This window comes from Vicugna pacos, chromosome 3 (assembly GCF_048564905.1).
Source record: "Vicugna pacos chromosome 3, VicPac4, whole genome shotgun sequence".
In the NCBI taxonomy this organism is placed as follows: Eukaryota; Metazoa; Chordata; class Mammalia; order Artiodactyla; family Camelidae; genus Vicugna; species Vicugna pacos.
The window spans coordinates 89977626-89996150 of record NC_132989.1 but is presented as its reverse complement, the minus strand read 5'-3'; the positions used below and the strand labels follow the sequence as shown (position 1 = coordinate 89996150).

The 18525-nt window shown below is 34.8% G+C and overlaps 1 protein-coding gene and 1 long non-coding RNA gene across 3 annotated transcripts in view; one reads left to right on the top strand and one right to left on the bottom strand.

Moving 5' to 3' along the window:
* LOC140695698 (uncharacterized) overlaps positions 1-10740 on the top strand; it is a 331090-nt gene extending 320350 nt beyond the window's left edge. Inside the window, exon 5 of the long non-coding RNA XR_012071503.1 lies at positions 10660-10740. This is a non-coding gene — a long non-coding RNA (uncharacterized lncRNA). The remainder of the gene's footprint in view (positions 1-10659) is intronic.
* FGF10 (fibroblast growth factor 10) overlaps positions 1-18525 on the bottom strand; it is a 76829-nt gene that overhangs the window by 9930 nt on the left and 48374 nt on the right. The gene's annotated exons all lie outside the window — the stretch shown is intronic.

The window sequence follows — 18525 nt, the reverse complement described above, 5'->3', positions numbered from 1 at the left end:
TGTCACAATTTTTATGTAAATTAGTTTTTCTTTTAACTTGTAGGACAAGCATGTTTTGATGAGTCATTGAGTTGTCAGTCTGAGGCTGTGGCCATTAAGTATGTCTCCCAGTTTATGCCTCTTATCCTTCTCTAGAAGAGAAGAATCAGACCTATTTTCTCCCTAGACATTATATTAGACCAAGACTACTCTTTTTTGGTTATTATAATAAAAAAGCTATTGCCACTTTCTTCTTAAATATTTTTTCATAGACATAATAGGAGGAAGAAATTAAAAATCATTTAATAAAATGATATAGGGAGAAGATAGATGTAAAAAATAAATAAATGCAAAATCCTATTATCCTTTCCTAGATAAACAGAACATGAATATGTAAATAAGTCCTTGAGAGTATTTGAGTAAATTAATGCTGCTGGCACATATTAAGCACCAGGGCATGTGGAAGCTCTCTCTATGAAGGATGCAAAAACAAACAAGACACAGCCTTTACCCTCAAGGAATTCTAAAACTGGGAAGGAAAAGGATAGGAATAATTTATGGACTTGCAATACAAAGAAAATATATTAAGCACTATATTAGAGATAAAATATGTTGCCATATGTTTCAATAGTAAAGAAGTCGTCCTGAAGAACATGGTTGGTATTTGAGGTGAACCTTTCAGAGGTAGGATTTTAATCGGTGGGAATTTGAGAAGTTGAGGGGAACGTTTTAGGTGGAGAAAAGTGAGTGAGTAAAGAAAGGCACAGAGGAGGGGTGAGAGCTCAGTGTGTGTCTCTCTACCAACTGCACTCTGTGGGGGACACTTGGTAAAAGTAAGGATTCTGCTTCATTGAGTAGCAGTGGTGTTCCCCCCGGGCAAGAATGTATTTTTCAAAAAAATTATCATGAAACTTGGATGCTACTCAAAAAATGTTAGAGCCTGGTGAATTAGTTACATTTTATTTTTTCTAAACATTTTAACTCAAAATAGATTATGATGCTATATAGTTTGATAGTTTTAGTCAGTGTACTGAAACATACCATAATTAGTATAATGTGATGCACAAATTCTACCCTCTCCAAACTAAATCTTTCTTTCCCATGAATTGTTCAGTGCCTCCAAATAGAACTATTATATCCTAATATAGAAAGACCTACAGACCTATTTACACTCTATGCCTCAGAGATTATGTGACCATACCCAATAGTGTGGGGTTAAGTAGCTCCAAATACAGTATTCAGTTCAGAATCACTGTGGGTCTGTCTACTTACTTGTGTATTTTCCTCAAAGAACCATAATAGTCATAGTGGTCTTTTTTAAAAATTATTAGAACAGTGCATAGTTCATAATATGTGCTCAATATTTACTTATTGAATGAACAAATGAATCAGTAAGTGGTCAGTCCAATGACTGGCTGAATAAAGAAAAACTGGGTATTCATTAAATACATTTTTTTCTTTTGACAGTAGTCATATTTGTAAAACCTTGAGATGAATTAGTAATTCCACATGCAAATAAAATGAAAATAAAAGTTAAAGGAAATGCCAAAATACTATATGCTTCAAATGAAAAGTCAGTGAATTATAAAATATAAATGTTCATTATTACTTGTAGGTAAATTATAACAAAAGCAATAGTAAAGGTTATTTTATTTATTTTAAATACTATTCTCTATATTCTAGCAAATACTTGATTATTAGATTTCAAAAGCATTTTAGAGAAGCATGCCGTTTAGTCAACAGAAAGGAATTTACTTCCACATAGACTCATTTTCTAGGTAACTAAAGTTTTAAAGCTCTCAGACTTTATTTATTTAAAAAAATAACTTGGACCTCAAAGCTTCAAGTTCACTCATTTCCATGTTTATATATGGAGATTACTAATTATAATTTTGTTTTTCTTTATGACTGAGAGCCATCAGCATCAGCATTGATGACTTTGCTCTGAAAGTAGGATGCTCTTAGCATTGTCTACGTTAAAGTAAGCTGCTAAATGAATATGTAATCTTGTTAGAATTCAGTCAAAAGTATGAGTGAGGTTTGGTGATGTTCTTTTCTGAGCACAGGGTATGATGCTTTGTGTAGAGACCCTAGCATTTCTTTTTGATAGGCTCTCAGTCATATTCTAAAGAGTGGATATCTATACAAATGTGATGTTAAAATTCTGAGGGAAACATAAAAATATACAATTTAATGTCTAGAACAAACTACATTTGTTTCATCATAGACATAAACATCCCTAATTTTATGTCTATGATGAAACAAATGTAATTTTTCTTTTGTTGTAAAAATTATAATAGATAATTTACAAATAACTTAATGGGACATAATTTTTGTTTATAAACACTAGTGTTGAAAAAATTATACAGTAATTATTACTTCAGCTGATAGTTCATTTACACCATTGAATTTGTTGAAAACTTGGTTTCTCTTACGGTTCCTGATAGTAAAATGCTACTTTATATCTAGGAAGTCCAACAGCTTCTAGATCTATATGATCATGTCCAGAGAAAGCTTCTAGATCTATATGATCATGTCCAGAGAAAAATACATAGAGGGTTTCAACAGCTAGATGGTTTTTATCATAATAATAGAAATATTTCAAATAACATGTTCATCTTTCTGAATGTGCAACAGGGCTAAATTAAGTGAATCCTTAACACATTATGTGACCTGCTGAATTCCCACACAACACAAAGGACCTTCCTAACACTTTGGTAAGAGACTTGATCAGACTTTAGCCTGGCTTCCACCTACACTAAGCTATGTCCCTAAAGGTGACTCTAGCTGCCAAGCTTAAGAAAATGCAACGCTGTCAAACAGTGAATTGTACATGGTCCCAGCCCACCTTGCCAGAGCAGTTTCAGTAATTCTCCGTATACTCCCTTCTGCAATTGTCCATTTCCACGTAGTCTCTAGTCTCTTTATCACCTCCCCAGAATCCCTCTTTCTTCCCTGTCTGTTCTCCCTTAAAAGTCTGCCGCCTTTGTCTTAGTTGGAGTTGAGCTCAGTTAATACTCTAGCCTCTTTCCCTTACTGCAGTAGTCTAAATAAAGTCTGTCTTGTCACCTTTAGCATCTGGTGCTGGCTTTTTTGTTTTTAAATTGATTTGTTTGTTAGTTGGTTTGTTTGACAGTTATGTAAGATTTTAAAAAAAAATCTCACGGAAGTCATAGAGTAGAAAGCTGTCACCAAAGTCAAGAGTAGCATGTGCCCAGTAAAATAGTTCACAGGTGGTAAGAATTAAAGGGAAGAAAGCATGGGTTTTTGAAGACTGGGGGGGAAAGCACTAGCTGAGGGGTAACAGAACTATGTTAGTATCTTAAGCTCAACGGTTCAAGTGCTTTAGACCTGTTTGGGATTGCTTATTTGCAATTTCAAAAAGTGCATCTAGATGCTAACTTAACTGTTTTGAAAGAATGTGAAAATGTACCCAAGTAATTGCTGTATATTAATAGTAACTGGAACATCAGCAATATTTGTGATGTTAATTTTATTTTTTGTATTAGCTACTTATTTTCCCATCTCATTTCTGTGTATCCACCTCTCTGTCTCTCTCACTCAGCCATATGCGCGCGCGCGCACACACACACACACACACACACACACACACAGTAAGGCAACTAATAACCATACACACAAACACACACACAGTTTTTAAAGGAAACAGCAGTTGCATTTCAGGTGATAAAATTAATGGAGGAGGAGCTCAGGTGTAAATGAGACGGAAATAAGTAGAAGCTCTAAAAAAGCAGAAGAACTTGTCTTAACATCTCAACTCTGTTACTTAACTGGCTGTGTGACCTTGGATGAGTGTTGGTTTCCTCATTTGTAAATTGGGGCTACAGCTCATAGGATTGCATGGAGTCACAGAGAGTGGATATTGAATAGATGTTTACTGTCTGCTAAGTCAGAATGGTGGCAAGTTAACCAACGTTCTACACCAGTGGTTCTCAAACTTCAGCACACATTGAATTATCTGGAAGGCTTATTTAAACATAGACTGCTGGGATTTTTAATTCAGTGGATCTTGGTGTGGCCAGATAATTTGAATTTCTAGCGATTTCCAGGCAGGTCTGGTTCTGCTGGTCTAAGGACCACACACTGTTCTATACACTACAATTCAGAGACAGAGCAGACCTTTGATATTAAAAAAGCATTGACAGAAACACATGCAGAGAACCAAAAACAGGAATAGACGCAAATAATGGTAGCAACTTAACCTCAAAGAAAAATTGTTTAAAAACGTGGAAACACGTACTGGGATTTTCTTTTGCTTAATTTTGATAGGGATAGGGATGGGATTCAACATCTGCATAACTGATAATATGGATTTGGAAATTGTGTACAAATATAGTGTATTGTTGTCTATAGTCTTTTTGAACACATGCAGTAAGTTTATTATCAAAATCTTTATTTTCTTCTCAAAAGCATGTGGAAATTTGGTGAAACTTAAGTACCTTCAACTACTCCTAAAGTATTTTATAGGCATTCTTGTAGGGCTAGTTATGGTTGACACTATAAGAATTAAGTTACTGTATGGCTCCCGTAAAGTTATGCTGATGACCAAGAAATTACTACAGCTCAGCTGAGACTCATTTGATCTCCCACCCTCTACCCAATATCAAAGGCATATACCTGCTCTAAAATAACATCAGCATCTTTAAAAGGAGGTACCAAAATGAGCAAATCACTGATCTAGAGCTGATCCATGTTGTACTATTGGAGACTCTGGAAGCCTTTTCAGCATAATGCAGTGGAGCTATTTAGTTTCTCTATCAGCCACAGTTCTTTCAGGTATCCTTGACATTCATTTAAAATTGCAGGCAGAAAACATCCCTATATAAGAAGATACATCTTTGCTAATTTGTTACAGTCCAAAATGAAGTTTTGCTTTCTCACCTGATACTTCAAGTCATAGGCTAAATTCAATGACTAGCTTGGCCTTATTGATGAGTATAGGGGCAAACTCTAAAATGATTCTCAATTTAAGGCTATATTTTAATTGGCCAATACTATAATTTAGCCACTGTCATTGACTTAACATTGAAAGTATCAGAAACTAACAACACAATCTAGGGACAATATTCTCTAGTTATAAATAAAGTTTAAAGTGTTTTAAAGATTAATCTCATTATTGTATTTTTATTGCAAATGAAATGTGACTCTGGGTCTTGCACATTGATCATTAGTCAGTAAATATTTGCAGATGGTCGACTAATGTGTCTTTTTATGACACTGTGCAAGAGCAATAGATACAGTAAACATTTTCTTTCTCAGTTTTTTCCGCATCAGCAGAGTTTTTTTGTTGTTCTTTTAACCTTATTGAATTGTGTTAGGAAATAATTATTAGTATTTTAACAGCGCTGTGTTTTCAGACATTATCTTCTGTGATTTAGGATAGATTCACAATGAGACATAAATTACATGTCTCTGAGGATAAACATTTATTTGGAATTCTTGAGAATTGTCCATAGTAAGTGCTGATATAAATTTAACTAATTTGCAAAATGAGAAAAAAACTGTAAGCCTAATTTTACATGAAATAAAGACCTAGAAAAGTTTGTGTGTCCATGGAGATAGGAACCCTCGCTCTACTTCTAACAACCAGTAATCCTAGGAAAAGATCACTGGAAATACTTGCATGTTTGAGTGATTCACTGTGACCCAACATAATTGACATTGGATCCTATTTTACAATGGACTAAGTGGTGGGAAATAGCATAAAACTGAAGAGTTTAAAAAGGCAGGCTGAAGATACTCAAGGAAAAGCCCAGCACAATTCATTTGAACTGGTAGCTAATAAGGCCATAATAAGGCTCAGAGTAAATACAGAAAATATTTCTTTTTGAAAAGTAAACTTATTTCTGTGTCAGAAAATATATTAGTTTATGAAGTTTTATAAAGCTATTTATTGTTTTGTTTTGTTTTTTTCCTTTTCCCCCCCTTTTCCTTCAGTAAATAAATTCTTCAAAAAATTGTATAATGTTAGAAGTCCTGGTGTCTTGCCTGGGCATGAAGCCACATCCCACTTTGGCTCTACTCTTACTATATCTCCTGCATTTTACATTTGGGGAAAAAGCCTGAGGGAATCCTTATGGGTCTGGTGTCTCCTCACTGAGCTTTGGAGGGAAGAAACGTCTGCCATTCTATGTAGAATGGTTGGTCTAAGCAGCGATCGCGCGAAAATAAGGACATTTTCTTATCACTGCAATCTTATTGTCGCTAGAAAAAATCTACAGACGAAGCAAAAAAAATACTAGAAATGTGTTATACACTAGCCAAAGCCAACCCACTCCCTAAATTAGATTTATTAGGTTAAGACAGCTTTGGTAAGCACACAATTGTCATATTCCCCTCCCCCACCAAAAAATGAATCATCAGAGATTATTTTGAGAAATATTCTACGTCCAAACAAAACTTCTGATCAGCCTAATTTAAAACACAGATTTTAAAGCCTCAAGAGGAACTAAAATCACTAAATAAGAAGACCCAGTGTCATGTATTTCAGAGTTTAGATCATTTAAGGCTTAAGAAAAAGCTCAGTCTTAGCAAACTGTAGAGTCAGAGAGGAGCTTGATGAAATCTAGAGATCGTCTGGTTTATCTCTGATTCCTTTCTGTAATAGATGACACCAGGAGACCTAGGGATAGCCAGAGACTTATCCAAGCACCTCCAGAAGATTACATAGAGCCTGAAATAAATAGTTAGTACATGTTCTTTCTACTACAGCATGAGGCTCCTATAAACATTTAAAAATTGTTGGCAGCCAAGCAAAAGTTTTCTATGTACTTAATGTTTTATAGACTAGTTTATCTTGTTCATTACATAGAAACAATTCATTCCAGTTGAGCTTGACCACTGCATTTTATTTATTAAGGAAGAAAAAATTTAAAAGCCAATATAAAGGGTTAGAGGAATTACTTCATGACATATTTTTGCTAAATGACCAGTCCATGTCAATACAGATATTTACTCAAAAAATACTCCTTTAAAATGTCTATCACATTTACTAAAGTTTTAATGAATTTCTTTACTATAGGTAAATATGATACAGAATATCTTTTCTCCTCAATTTAGTGAAAAGAATAAACAGGTCAGTAGAGCACATCTTGATGTTGGGTTTCTAGTAAGAAAAAGTTGATGCACTGAAGTTTCACAAATTAGCTAAGAATGAACAGCCCTAAGTATTTTAAAATACTTAATGTAGGACAAGTTTTGAGTTCAAGCTCAAGGCCCACTGTGAACACATATTTTGAAATTTGTGAAGTTTTTATCATGTTATGGAATAGTATATAGTTTCTTAACTCAAAGATTTTTTCCATTGTTACGTGGATAGTGGATAATTATACAATACTTGATAAGAAATATAGACAAGACTATTTGGTATGTGTATTTTTATTCGATTGTGCAAAAAAACCCCAATTTACCTATTTCTATATACTTAACAAGTTGAAACACTGATTCATTTTCCATATATAGAACTATGTATTTCTGTAACTCATCATATTACAGTAAGGAATCCTGGCTTCTGCTGAAAAGGGGACATTTAATCAAGATACTCAGGGAAGGTCATGGCCCTCTGGACTGAAGACTGTCCTTGGTCATACACCAACTAGAAGTGATTCTTTGTCTCCAAAGTTCATGGAAATGCTGTCATTTGCCACACAGCTGGCAAAGAAAACAGATCTCTTAGGTTGGAAATAGAAGAAGACAGCATCATACATTGATTTCTAATCGCTAGTAAAGCACACAGCCAGTATTTTGCAGAGCATGATAGAGGGAATACTTACCTAGAAATCAATATAAAGGATTTTCCTGGTACTTAAAAATAGTATTTTGAGACAGTAGGAAAACAAAAGATTGAAATTCAGTGTGGAAGTCAGATATTCTGACATAGACAGCCTGGGAAAAACAACGCTGGGCGAGGAAAAGATGTTCTAAGAACAGATGCACCTAAGCACATGTTGGGGGAGGGTATTACTCCTTCTTAAGTGAGATATAACCAGTGATTGACACTGGAATCCAACATAAATCCCTTATTGTTCTTTGTAACTACACGTAGGAAATGAACTATTCTGTGTGGTTTTTAAACTCCTGCTGAATATTTTTGTTGTTTTGTTGTCTTAACAAGCTATCTATAAAGAAATTACGAGATAAGATGAATTCTACCTGACACATAATACCTGTTTTACCATGGTGGACAAAACCCAGAAATTATCTCCATATGATATTTTATTTAAAAATCAGTGCTTAAATCGGATTAAAATAGTATACTTTTGAGAAAGTGCACATACCTTTTAAGAGAAAACATGATCTATCTGATCCAAATTTTAAAGTGAAAACTGATGGATAAGAGAACATTATATGTTGATGCTGGTCCCAAATAACCAACAGAACCTTCTAGGAGGGCTTTAAAAAATGCCAAGGGGCAAATAAGTGGGGATATATATATATACAGTGTGTGTGTGTGTGTGTGTGTGTGTGTGTGTATACATTAGACAAGTGTTATTTCATACCCATCCTGTGCAAGTCTTGATAAACTGTTCTGAAAAAAACATGCTGAACATTCAGCATTTAATAGTAGAAGATAGATTGTAACGACTATGTACTTGAGTTCTCATGCATATAAGATATTATTTCCGGGATCCAATTTATAGGAAAAAAGAGAGAGGATGCTACAAACTTAAAGTTAACGGAGAAGAAACACAAAGAGAATTAAAATTATTGAATTGACTTGATTTTGTATATCTTGCATTAACATATATATCCAAACCATGCTAGTTGCAAATGGCTTATTTTACTCAATTAAATTTTATCTAAAATTGTTAAAATGTTAAAAAATTTGGAAAAAAATTCAAAGAAGTTATCTTAAACTTCTTTGTAGTATACTGCAGTTCAGCTGAATAAAACTCCACATTTTATATTTTGAGGAACTTTACATTTATTTGTCAAAATCATAAAGCCTTTCCCACCAAAGAAAGACTCTCAATATTATATAATTCATATACTCAATTGCAAGAAGGTATTTGAATTGATGTGCTCAATTCTGATTAGCTAGTATTGTCAAATAATTATTACATTCAACTGAAATAAAGTAACTAATTTATAATAATGTATGTTGATTAAGATTTTGGTGCATGGATATAAGGTAGGAGAAACAAGCTGAAAAGGACAATCCAAATTTGAAAATGATTTGTCAAATTGTCATCAAATTGGCAAAACACATTTGTGTAAAGTGGTTGATTTTTTAGCAAGTCAGGCTAATAAATTAATGGAAACGTTCATAAAGAGGAATAATTTCATACTATTCAATTTCTATTGTAAATATTTCCTCTCCTACTAATTCTAGAAGGTTGGAAAATTTGTGATTGTAATATAATTAAATTTAGTACAAACACTGAAATGTTTCAGTATAGATTATTCTTGGGTAAGATTCAAAGTAAATCTTACTTGTTTTCATATAAGAATCTTTACAAATTATGTCTAAATAGGAATCAAAGTTAGTGTCGTAATTTAATTTTAGAAGGGTGTATATTTGAAGCCTCCATGTATTACCAAAGCAGACTCAGAAATTCAGGACCCACGAGATGGCATACATGTCACAGTAACTGTTATTAAATAGATAGATGAATAGAAACATGTACGTCTGTCTTATATAAACAACCAGTTAGAAAAAACAATTTTTTTAATTTAAAAAAACTAAAAAGAGACAAATAAAAATGGAAATGCACTTAAAAGGCTTGAAAAATTTGATTAAACTATGGCAGAACATGGAACTGGAACTCGGGATTAGAACTCTATTAAGCAGTTTTTACTTACGGATGGGTTGCAGCTACCCTATAGCTGAACTTACACCTTTATGCACTGATACAAGAACTAGGCATATTTTCATGTGAAAGAGAAATGTTCAGTATGCACATGAGAACTATGGTGAAGAAAGAGGAGAGCGTGTTTGGCTGGAGGTAAGAAGAGCTCAGCTTGCCCTTAGTTTATTGAAAGCATGACTTTTCTGTTTCTCTGTATGGGTCACATCTGTACTGCCAACACCTTGTCCATCACAGATACCCAATATATAATCATGAACAAATCAGTAATTTATCTGAAGGAATTGAATTCATGTGCAAAGTACCAGTTTCAACTTCAGAAAACTTGTTTTTCTCTGGAGAGAGGAAAGGAAATATATTCTCCCTTGACAAGGATTCTTCTTTTATTTGAGTGTGCCATTTCTATTTGAGTACTCCATGGGGTAAAATCACAAGCCAATTCATCCTCACCTTCTACGGCTGACAGGAATATAGAGGAACACACCACCCTCTGTATGCCCCACCTTGCCCCAATTTGTCTTCTAACCTCAGCATGGTCTCTGTCCTGGAGACTGAGTCCTCATATTATTTTATGGATGTTCCTTCGACTCAAAGTAAAGCACAGGTACCCTGAGGGACTGATTACCAAATACAACCTTATGAAAATCACATTGACAAATATTTGATGCTTTCTGTGTTGGAAAGCCAGCTATTGAGCATAAAAAGAACCACTATGATGTGCATGTTATAGGAAGAGAAAGAATAAAAAGGTGTCCCAAGCCTACAGTATTCTGCTCAATCTTTTCCTACTAAATTCTACTTGCTTCAGTCACAGCCAAAACCAAGGACTACTCTGTTCCCTTTCCTTTCATAGGTGTACAATCATGAGAACCTGTTTAAAAAGGTTAAACAAAGAAGTCACCTAACCACAAAGTCCAGTATCCCAGTGCACACCCTGGATGGTTTTTGCCTCACAAACTTGGTCAAGGATGTTAAGGTAATGAGGTCTGCTGCGAATGTCCAAATATAAACAATTGGTTGTTGACTCTAAAACCCTGATGAGTGTTTTCCTCTTGAGTGCTTAACAGCTTTCTGACTTGCTGGGAGAGCCTATCTTTATTCCTGTAGCCAACAAACAGCCTTCTCATCCTTCTTTGCCTTCTCAGTCAACACTTCAAGTCCAGATGGAGAGTTTGACAAAGTCTTTTCTTTATGTCGGGAGTTAAAAGCTACTGAGAAGAGTACAACCATTTCACGCCCTTCCTCTTTCATCGTCATCAGCTCCCCTTTTTATTGTTTCTCTAACCTGCCAGTTAACAAAAACAGCCGCCTATAATTATGTTTGCGGTACTAGGCTATGTGAGCTAATTGCACAGACTTGTGCCACATGTCTTGTCCAGTTATATACAAAGTTGATTTCCAAAAAGAGAGCTTCAGAGACACTTTCTTAGCTGTCTTTCCACTCACACACTTCAAGGGATGTACACACTATACTGTTAAATGGCTGTGCTTGAAAATTGTTTCCACAGTTTTTTCTTTTAACTTCATTGAACCCCTCCCTGTAGAGTGAGCAGTGTACTACTCTTTGGAATCTGATAGTTTTCCTTTTTCAGTTGACCTTGCTAGCTAACTACTATGTCAAGTAATCACGCTGAAAAGTTAGAAATGTCTTTGACTTTTAAATTGAAGCAAAATATTGACCCACTAACTTTTTTGGTAGATAAGATTTTCTGGCAGAATTTATTATAAGCATAAAAAATATACAGTTACCTGCTTTGCAAGATAGATTTCAGATAGATTTTTTACATCTCCATTATTCCTTACTACAACCTAAACAATCTCACCTGTTAATAATAAATGATTTTTAAAAGTCTAAGAAGAAGGAAACCATTTAAGAAAAATTATTTCAAGTAGATTTCTATCCAGAATAACGACGTATTTGAAGAATTGATTTTATTGATGAAGATTTTGCTTTTACTGTTAGCAAATAATTGCATCAGATTGATTTCTTTTGACTTGACCAAGTCTAGTTCTCATTATGTTTGTGGAAGCAGGTCTTTTCCTAATTGGCTGACAAATTTTGATAATAGGCTTTTAGCTTAACTTCATCGTCATCTACTTCATCACCACCAGTCTAAACCAGAACTTATATCCACATGATAATTTAAATGAAAAATATCACAAAATGAGCACGTACCCAATATCAGGATCATTTGCTTTGACATTTATGGCTCAGACCTTCTAACTAGTTCTGACAAAATTACCATCTAGTCTCCAACACAAAACAGCTGTTTTAGGTGACAAAATCTTGTCAAGTTAAAGCACCCAACCCTTAAGAATGAATAATTGGCAAGATCTTGTTCCAGTTCATCTTTAGTCTCTACTGAATCTGGACGAACAACTGTAAATTTGTGCCAAATTCCTCTTTCTAAAATGGGCAGCCTGGCTCCCCACGGAGACATAGAGTTTCAGGGCATCAGTGTCCAAGGTATCTGTCGGCACAGAGCTGGCCGAGGACAAGACACATTAACAGCAGTTTCCTCTTGTCATTCTTAAGCTGTCTTTTTATATTTATGAGCTTGTCCATATGAATTAAATGTTTTGTATATTTTTTTGCTACTTCAATATCTGATACTCAAAAACTAAGCTTTTTAATCCTTTAGAAAATAGCTTTTCAACATTTCCCAAAGTATTGGATTTTCAAAAGAAAGTTGGCTAAAAGAGCATTATAAACAAGGTGTAAGGAGATAGTAGTAGTTGATACTTCTCTTTCTCAACATATGGCTTATGTTACAACTGAGCAGGTCCCCAGCTTTTATCTCTGGGAGCCGTGAAGCTGACTGCTTATAAGGTCTCAGAGTCTAATTAATCCTTACTGAAAATTCACCTAAGTCAGTCTAACATGGATAGGAAGTTGGTCTCTGTTAGTTGTTCCACCTTTCACCCTACTACACATCTGGGAAATATTCAGTTTAAGATCAGGTCCAAGCCTTTTGGCATTAACTACCTCAAAACATTAAGATATCACCAGCAATTTGCCTCTGCTTCAGAAAATTAAAAGCATATTTGAGATATAAACATGAGTATGCCACTAATATTACTGGCAATGATTGAGAGCTGTTTTTTTTTTATTATAATGGGAAGAAAAGGGTATTCTCAGATAAAATAGAGTGAGCCCAAGTGGTAATAATACCCCCTCCTAAAATAACTGTATATACATTTATATGAACGCTAAAAAATAAAGTTTATTAAATGCTACTGTTTTTCTTTACGGTGGTTATACTGTTCTTATGGTAGAGAAGACACACACCCTATGTAAATAGTATATAATCTTGTTTATCCTTAGGAAAATCAAAATTAAAATTTCAACTGTTTAAATTATGGGTTACTAACTCAGTGGATCAGATATCATCACTTTTTGCTAAGATGATTTCCTTTTTAGTTTAAAATAGAAAAAAAAAACTACTTAGATATTTTACTTCAGACTCTGATCCAATCTTAGCAGCTGTGTTTTACATTCATATTCTTGGTAATTAAAGTGAGCTTGTGGGTAACTCTCAGTATAAACAGTTATGGCTACTAAAATTATGGCAGTTGATTATAACATCATTTATCACCTGAGGCTAAAGGTAAGAGGAGAGATGGGTAAATGGGAGGAGACACAAGAACTTATTTGGGAGCTAGATTTAAATTTATTTGTCAAGGTACAAATTAAGCAAGATTAGATATTCCTTAAAAATTGTATGCCCTTATTTTTGAAGCTTTTTTTGTTGTTGTTGCTGGGGTCACTCCACTAAAACTTTGCCTCACCACCTTTTTCTTCCTGGGGCTTTGGTCAAAGACTGGAACTCTGTCTAAGAAACTGCTTGCATTATATACATCAACATCCAAATGCTCATACCTAATTTTATGTGATTTTAGTTTTTATTAAGTAATTGCATTGGCAAGTTAGAGAAAGAGAAAAGGAAGAGGAAATTGAAAATGTGGGTCTTCTGTGCCTTTAATTGGAGATTCAGAAATTCTTCTCATGCAATGTCCATGTTTGGTTCAAAGTTTTCTAAAAAAGCATTGACATTTAGAGCATTCTTTAAAAGTTCATTTTGAAGACATGTGAGCAAGTTTTACTGAGGGTGTTGTATGTGCAATTAGGGTTTCTTTTTCTGTAAAGCCTTTCCAGCTTCTTAGATGAATGAGGATCCACCAGCTCAGTTTTCATCACCTTCTGGATCTTTGGGTCTGACATAATGTTGTTGATCCTATTTCGCATGCAAAAAACATATGGGATCAAGAATTAAAAGCAGTTACCAGCCAAGCTAGAAAAACACACATAACTCAAGACCACCAAGAGCAGAAATCATGCTAGCATTATGCTAAAAGGAATGTGAAACAGTGCCGTGAATCTTACGGTTACTCAATACTTAGTGATTGGTTGATATTTACATGTGGACACTTTTGTAGCTGGAGACATCTACGCTGTGTTCTGCTGGTAGTGGAGCTGAATATAAACTGAAGGGAAAAAAAGGCAAATGCCTGCATTTCTATCTCCTCCCTCTAAGGAAACAACAGCTAACAGTTTTAAACCCACCATCTGTGTAAAGCACGAGTATGAACTCCATTTTACCGTAGAATACTACATAGATATGTTTAGCCTCTTGTTAAAATCTCTTTTTACTCTTGGTAGGGAGTCTGTTGGTAGTAGTTCCAGGTTTGGCTTGGCAGAATGTGAGCTGTATGAATTTGGAAGAGCCAGTAAACCTCTCGGAGTCTCCTTCCTCTTCTGTAAAATAAGGAGGTTGCCCCTGAGGTGATTATCAAAGCCTTTTCCAGCTTTACAATTCTATAATCTATGAACAAGAGCCAACATTACAATTTAGGTTTTGGCACCTGATTTTATACTAAGCTAGTGCCATGGATCTGCTTATATCATTAATTTCACATGTTGAATTTCTCTAACTTGGTTTGACTTTCTTGTTTTCCCTTCAAAGAAACTAAGCATACTGTCCCTTTGGCAACTGTGGTGGTTGTTAACTTTTTAATTATACTTGGAAAATACATGCAGTGCTTAGTGGTGTACATGTGCTACTGCCCTCTAGTGGGTGAAACCAAATCTTCCCTAGATCACCCACAAGATTGGCAAAGAGTTGCTTGCTCAAGCTTTATCCACATTACCTGAGATGGGTCCCAGCTTCTGCATTACAAACTCACAAGTTATTTCAATGCTACTGGTCCTAAGACTATATGTAGCAAGAGGTTAAGTGATTAGTGTTCTTTGGTACATACTTGGTTGAAGTAAGAAAGAAAACATATCTAGCATGTGCTAAGAAGTAAGTTTCTAGTTAGAAGAGGAGAGCAAAAAGGAGGAGGAAAGAGAAGGGCAGGAGGATAAGAAGAAAAAGGAGGAGGAGGAGGAAATCAATCCATCAGACTGAAGGGCTTATGTGGCAAAGCCACACTGCTCTTGATCACTTGCCATCTCTAGAAAGCTTCTAAGTCTAGTCTTAATATCACAGTATATGCATTTGGACTTATATAATCTCCTAATTTTTGTTTATATTTTACTTAATTTTAATTAACAGATAGGTCTACAAAAAATTAGAAAGTGTTGGGCACAAGTCAGGATTTTATAATTCTATAGTTATGTAAAAAAAAACCCATTAAAACCAGCCTAGACAGAAAATATTCACCATATTTGTATAATTTATTACAGAAGTAAATTGTATTGATGTCACAATGAGTACATATGGCCAGATGCAATGACCTCTTGCATAGTAGGATTTCTTTCCAGAAAGAGCGGTCTAAGTTTAGCAGCAGAAAACTATTATCTATATTCAAAGTACTGTGCTAGGTACTAAGGGTATAGACCTGAACAAGGAAGACAAGTGTGATGTTTTTTCATGAGTTCATTTCACAGAGGGGAAGAGAAAAAATGAAGATATAACTATGATAAAGTCAATAAGGAGATTAATAATAGCTCCAATTTATAGGATATCACTATGTACTTGACCCTATGCCTAGAACACTGTGGTAATCAACCTTGATGACTCCATTATATACCCCATTATATACATAAGGAAGTTGAAATTAAAAGAGCTCAAAGTCTGAACTCATATATAAGACGTCAAATGTGTAGGCTTTTAACCACTAGATTATGTTGCATTTCATTGGTTTTCAAAATGTTAATTCCGGTTGACTAACAGATTCCAACTCTGTGTGATACGATTTCTGTATTCTCAGCAGCTGCCTCTTTTAGCAGTGGAAGGAGATGATGCTGAGGCTGCCAGTTTGAATAATAAAAGATGTGTGTCTGGATCCCGCTGTCTCTACATGTGTAGTGTATGTGTGGGGCATGTTACTGAGAGAAGAGGGAGGAGCTGGCAGGAGGAGGGAAGGCAGAGCCTGATACGCTCATCTGTGTTTTAGATCTGGTCTCCCACTCCCTCAGAGCTTTCCTTCCCTTACACTAATTCTTCTGGCCCTTTCTTTTCAGAAACAATTGGTCACCTGGTGCTCCTCACCTCTTTTGCCCCTTACAACTTGGAAGGGTACTGTAGCTTCCTTACAATAACAGTAAATGTTACTCCAAGTTTATCCTATCAGTGTTCTGCTTCCAGCAAACCTCAGTTGCTCGAAACTTTGTGATGCCCTAAACCATCTTCCTGAATAATGTTTTAAATGTCCTGTTGTTATGCCCATAATGTTAATCTTTGTATCTTCTTTTACCTTATTATCCCTGCATTCTAGAGTGAGAATCCATTTGAAAAATACCGCTTCGTCTAGCCCTTTCCTCGAGTGTGTTTGGAATATTCCTAGTTGGCCTCTACAAAAATGTCTTGAAACCCAGTACCAACCTAAATTTTCTCCTAGTTCACCCCAACTATGAAGGAGAATATGGTCAATTCATACAAGAAAAACTGAATCAGAAATGCCTTAGAAGTGTATCAATAGACGTGGTAGGAGAGATCATATTAGAGAATGTCAATAATTTGGATCAGACAACGACAGAATAGTTAAATGGATTGCCTATCTTTACACAACTGGTGGTTACCCCTGCTGAATTTTTCAATCCCAGCCAAATATCTTTCCACTAGCTCTAGGTAAAAAAAAAGTGCTTGGCAACATATCTACCACTTGAGATGGCAATGCCTGGCAAACAGGGAAGCTGATGCCTGATATTGCTTAGTTGGTTGGAAAATAAAGATATTGGTCATAAACAAAAGGAGGGAAGGCTTGGTGGAAACTGATCGTAAATGCTGGTTGAAATCATAACTGACCATGAGAAAAATCCCTATAGCCAAGAACTTTTTTCTCTCTCTCCCAATCATTCACACTTGAATATTTCCCCCGTTCATTCTATACGATTTATAAAAGTATTAAATTTGGTTTAATTTAAACTCTTCTGTGTAGTGCCAGGCTTGGAATTTAACTTCAATATAAAGACTGGTGAATAACATCAAGGGGATTAGTTAAAAATCTAAATAACTTGTATTTTTCTAACCATCAGCTGTTAAGGACTTATGCTTGCAGGTGGGAATATGTGGGTCACAACTATAACAAAGGTCATTCATAACAATGGTGACTCACCAAGAGACACTGATGCGTCCTAATGATGAGAGGAAATGACCTTCTCCACTTTCCCTTAAGAAGTGCTATTAGATTAGAAAAGTCTCCAGATTTCTTTTTTGTATCAAGACATTTTGATAATTTTAATAATTGAAAAGCTTCCAGTTTGGCTGTCTGTCTTGTCCTGTTCATAGCTAATCTTTTACTTAGTATATATCTTAGCCTATAATAAAACTCTCTTTTCATATTAAAGAAATTTTATCAAAATAAAAGAAAATTTAAACAAAGTCTTCTTGGGAATTCTAATGGAAGGAACATTCTGATTTTATGATCCCAAACCTACATGTCAAATACAACTTTTGGTATGCTAAACTTGTTCACTGATTTACATCTTGAACATCATTAATCGAGATCAGTGAAGCTGTATGTAGGTCACTATTTTGATTCATTGTTAAATACATGGAAGCTAATTACAGAAAACGAGTCCTCTGTACAAATTCACATAGTAATAAAGTTACATGCTTAGACTTTGCCTGTATGTCTAGCTTTAATTTACTGTTTTCTTCCCTACTGACTATGCATATTGGAAAAGTACAAATTGTGAAAATGGAAAAAAATTCTGTAAACAAATTCTATAAAATATGCTTTATTACATATGCATACCTATTTTAATAACTCATATAACTGTTCACATTCTTGAATATTAAAAATATCGGAATATAATTAGTTAATGTTAATAACGATAATGACTTCAATACCGAAGGTGACCCTCTAATATCCTCGGAACTTACATTCCTCATCTCCTGACTCAAACTGAGAAAAGGATCGGTTTTTAATAAGATAAAATACCACCCTTACTACCACTATTGTAAAACAATTTTTCCAATCCTAAAGATGGCTCTAGAATCTAGTGGTAATACTTGTGAAAATTATTAAATATTCTCAAGCAGGCAAACCCATGCTATATTAATAATCCCAATTTATTTTGTAAAAAAAGCATACATCTGACACTGAAATATGACAAAGATACAGAAAGAAAGCTATCATTGAATCTGAAATAAACTGCTAATTAATCAAATTCAATAGTAACAACATAAAAAGATGCCATTATGATCATGTGAGATTTATCCAGCAATTCAAATACAGTTTAATATTAGGTGAACAACACCCACTGACACAA